Raw genomic sequence first — 5184 nt, 5'->3', positions numbered from 1 at the left:
TCTGGTTTTGTTGTTTGTCGTGTCGGTTGTAAAGAATGTTAAGTGAACCTGTTTTTCTATGTGGGTGGAGGTTTGTAATGCATGTGTTGTGATGTCTATGATGTTGTGGTTTTATCCTTTCTGATGTAGCAGCTGAGATGTGTTTATGTTTTTGAATGTTTGTGCTTGAATGTTGGTGTTAATTGATACTGTCGTGAATCTATGTGCTTTGAGTGTTGCTGTTAATTGCTATTGTATTTTTGGTGAGCAGATAGTGACCTTGCTGTCGTCCGAAAGAAGGTTGATGACTTTTATTATAGTGTAACTAGGCTTAGGAATGATCGTTCCAAGAGGTGAGTGCAGCTGCTCAATATTTTACATCATCCATGTGCCCCCTGTGAATTATCTGTGGTTTCTTACCTGAACTTCCCAACTATATGTACCTGAACTTCTTGTTTTTTACTTATCTGTTGCTGAACTTCTGGCCTCTTTTGTACTGTATTGCCTATTTTGTGATATAGCTAAACTTCTGTGCTAACATGTGTTATGAACTTCCTGAGTTTCTTGATGCTGAACTTCTTTTACTTTCTGTTCGCTTGTTTTAGATCAATGATTATGTTCCAAAACAAGGAGTGTGAAGCTTCTGTTGAAGATGTCGCAATATCTTTTGGTCCTCGTGGAATGCTTCGGTCTAATGTGGCTGAGTGTGCACTCTACTATCTACGTGCGAAGTACCAGGGATCAGACAAACTCATCCTGCCGTATTGGGTTTGTGTAAGTCAACCATACAGTGATTTCTTTTCCGTTTTTTTCCTTACCATCTTTTTAGTTAAAACTTGTTTGTCTCGTTTTTGTATTTTTTTTCATATGTTGGTGTTGCCTGCATTATTATAGGACAAGATTTTCATAGGTCAATTTGATTCCCGTGTGAGGAAGTACTTCATGGTGAGTGGTCCAGATAGCATGGATGCACATGATTTGATATGAAATATCTTGTTCATTGCCTCTGTATTAGTTTTGCAGTGCGATCCACTGTGTTAATTTTTGTTTTTTTTTCTTTTGTACCGTTCTGATATTAATTCTCATTTTTTAATGATTCGCGTGTTTATGACTCTTCAGGTTGTTTACCCTACTTTTGACCCTCCTGAGGTTCCTGCTTCCATGGGTGGTGTCGGTCATTGGGTGTCGGTATTCCTTGACCTGAAGAATTCAAGGTTCCAGCTTCTCGATTCCTACTATGGACCAAAATATGAATGTGCGGTACTCCTGTTTCGGCGGATGACCGACAACATCAAGAGGCTTTGGAAGGATGCCAGCAACGACAGGGAGACACCCTTCAATCCAGTTAGCATTGACAATTTCCCTCTGGATTGGATTGATGTCCCCCAGCAGCAAAACAAGTATGAGTTCCACTTTTTCTCTTTTATCACATCTGTTTAACTATAGTTGTACTTAAGCTGTGACGTGTTTAATTCGTTGGCTTTCTTTTTCTGTTCTAACACTATTCTTTTTACTTCGTTTGATGGCAGTATTGACTGCGGATTCTTCATGCTTACGAATGTTAATTCGTATCATGACGGGGTTCTTGCAAATTATTCCCATGAGAATATCGGGGATATCAGGAAGACGTGGCTGTACTCAATCGCTTCTTCTAACCTGTTTGAGACAGACTTCCAATCTCTGTTTGGCTACTACACATGTAAGTATTTTGGAAGTTGGACTGCTTACCTGCACTGCATCTTTTATTCTACCTGAACTTCATATTTTTTCTCTCAAACTTGGACTTCTGCTTGAGATCTGGCTGGACTGCTGGTTTCGGAAGGAGAGGAGCATTTTCTTTGTACATGAACTTCATTTCTATCTTTTTTAATTTTGCTTGTGTGTTTGGTTTCAGTAATTTCTGTCCTTCCATTGCTTAAATGGACATGATCATTTTTTTTCTAATTGAACTTTCAGAGATGATGCCTTTCTACGGTTTTTGTTAGCTGTAGTTGAATGATTTTGAGTTCATCGGTTTATCTTGAACTGTGCCTCTGGTTGTGCCTGAACTTCATTTAGTTTTTTACTGCAACTAATTTTTTAGGTCAACTTGAGTAGTAATCATGTCATCTTTTATTAGTTGGACTGCACATTGTGATGTTCCTGAACTTCAGTTGTTTTTTAATGGTGATGTTTTCTCTTCTTCTTTTCTTTGACAGTGGATCTGTTGGAGTTGACCGATTACGACTACTCATTCTTTGGGTCACAGGAATACCAGCCTAGGGAGGAACCTCTGTTGGAAAAGGCAGTGCCTAGGAGGCGCTTAGGCACGCCTAGGTGTTAGGCAATGGCCAAACGCCTCGCCTAGGGCATAAATGGAGGTCTAGGCAGGGCAAGCAGGGAATTGCCTACGCAAGCAAGAAATCATGCCACATACTGCACTAGTATGCCAAACGGGTTATATTCCAATGGTAGTAGATAGTAATTAACTTGTTTATATGCCCTAAACTAATATCAACACCCATATAATAATCACAAATACACTACGAGTAAAAACTATATTACCGCCTAGGCCGCGCCTAGGGCGCTTAGGCACCGCCTAGGCACTAGGCGAAGGCCAACCGCCTCGCTTACGCCTACCGCCTTTTCCAACCTTGGGAGGAACCGATGAGTACAGCTCTGATAGAAGATGATAGACCTCAGACCCTCATTCCTTCCAAGTTGGGGGAGCAGGCTGGCGGTATTTGTGGTACTCCAAAAACCCCCATGCTATAGGAAGGCTGATGCAGTCGAAGCAGCCGAAGCAGAAGTGATTTCGTCCGATGATGATTTTGAGAAGATTGCTTACCCGAAGAATGCTAAACGTGCTGCTAAAACTGTTGTTGGTAGAGGTGGGAAGAATGCTGTGATGACCAGGAGGAAACCGGCAGTTGAGTCTGGGAACATAACTACCTCCAAGCGAGCATCAAGATTGCCTTTGAAGTGGCGTTCTCCTGTCGCTCCCCTGAAAAAATACAGTTACCCTCATCTATCCGAGGCCCGGAAGGTGAAACAGTATGTGCTGAGTAAAGACGGTCTGGAGAAGTATTCTGGGTGAGTTACCCTCTTTTTGTTGTTCCCTTGCCTTGGAGTTGTAGTGTCTGAACTTCTGTTGTTGTATTGTCTGAACTGCCGTTGTTGTAGTATATGAACCCCTGTTTTATGTCTCCTCTTGCCTTTTTGAGTTATAGTGACTGGACTTTTGTTTTGTTGTTGTATCTGAACTTCTAATATATTTTTTTACCATCATTTTGTATTCTGCAGGATAAGCTACTGCATGTTTACCATCCCTGGGAATGTAATTGACCTCACAGGAGATTTCCTTTATAGGCTTTTCGGTGATGGGCAGCAGATGGAAGGAGACATAATGGATTATCTCATAAATTTGTGGAAGGATAACCCGGAGACCTTTGAGATATTCTCTAATCCTGACAGGGTTGTACTTAGTCCCTACTTCATACAGGTTTTAGTTCTTTGCACCCCTATCTCCTTTTTTTGCCTTAGTTTTGTTGTAGTGGCATCTGTGAGGTGTTTTAATTGTGTTTTGGTGAATGCACAGTACTGCCTGGAGTATGATTTCTACGCCGCAACAGTTCCAAAGTTCGATGCAAAAAAACGGCTAAACTCCTCCCAATGTTTGTTAGCAAGGAAGAAGACCTTCTTAACGCAAAGCTGATTAGTTTTTCATAAATCTTGCTTTTTTCTTAATTTCATGTGCATCCTTTTGCTGAGTTTGTCAATAAGTTTTTGTTCATGCCGTTTCTTCAGTACATATGCTTTATAGTTTGTGTTCACTGGTCCTTTCATTCTTGGCAGGTTTTATTGATTCTATTCAAGCCAATTGGCACAATGGCGCACTATAGTGTGTACGTGGTGAATAGATATCGTGGGAGCATTGACATTCTCTATTCACTTTCTTACAATAATATGCAAACGTCGCGATCGAGTTTCCACGGGGACTGCCAAAATATCGTGAGTGTTTCTTAGCCTGGACATCCTTTCACATTCTCTTGTTTGACACGAAGTTTATTATGCCTTGTGTTTACAAAATATGTTGTTGTCTCTGTTTTGGTAATACTGCTTGAACTGACTATTATTTAGAAGTTGAACTTCTGCTATTTTTGTTAGGTGGATCTTATGCCAGTGTCGCTTTTTTATGTACCTGAACTTAACTATTTTGGTTAACATGTTTTTGACTTCATCTAATTTTGATATTTCTGGCAGATGAAGAGATTTGTTGGGTTGCTCGAGGAGGTGTATGGCAAGGCTGCATACAAGGTGAGCAATCAGCCTAACTGGGTTACTATTGCAAAGAGGCCGACTTTCATCAATGTTCCGAAGCAGAAGAATAATGATTGTGGTTTCTTTGCCGTGAAGTTCAGCTCTTCGTATGACGGCGATGAGATTGTTGAAGATTTTGGTGATGTGGAAGTACGTTATGTCTTTGTTCTTGTCTCATCATCCTTTGATTTTTCTTGTGTGTTTTTGCTGTGACGCTCCTGCTGTGGTTTTAGATATGCATTACTAAACCATCATTTTCACCTTTCTTTTGTTTGCAGGCTGCTGCAGATGACTGGAAGGCTGAGTTCATGCACACTCTGGTTTTTAGCGAGAAGAATGAAGTCATGCGTTCAGAGCTCCCTAAAGAGATCCAGTCCTTTGGCCCGTGAATTCGAAGCATTAGTTTCATTTCTAGATTTGATTTCGTACAGAGTTTTAGGTTTGATAATGATTGGAACAATTCCGTAAAGATTTGGGTGTAAGAATGTTTTTAGTGATTTGTGTATCTACTATATGTGAAGCATTATTACTTATGATGTTGTGGACAAATGCATTTGGTGTGAAGAATGGCTTTTGTGAATTTCAATGTGCTGCGTCGTTTTTCAGTATCCATGTGTTGAATGTTTTTGCCCCAATAAATGTACCTGAACTTCTGCCTCGATTTTGGTTGAACTGCTTGATTTTTTTGGGGGTTGTTTATTTTTTGGGCCCCCAACCTATGATTGTAGACTTGAACTTCTGCTTTGAGAATGTGGCTGGGCTGCTGGTTTCAGATGGAGAGGATATTCTGTGTTGTGTAATGCATTGGTAATTTTTAACCAAACCAATATGTATGCTTTTGTGTAGAATCTACATTTGTTTTTTTGTGTTTTTTCAAGTGGGAATGTATTACATATGTAAATTTGT

This window comes from Triticum aestivum, chromosome 1B (genome assembly GCF_018294505.1).
Source record: "Triticum aestivum cultivar Chinese Spring chromosome 1B, IWGSC CS RefSeq v2.1, whole genome shotgun sequence".
NCBI lineage: Eukaryota > Viridiplantae > Streptophyta > Magnoliopsida > Poales > Poaceae > Triticum > Triticum aestivum.
This window is presented reverse-complemented; position numbering follows the sequence as displayed.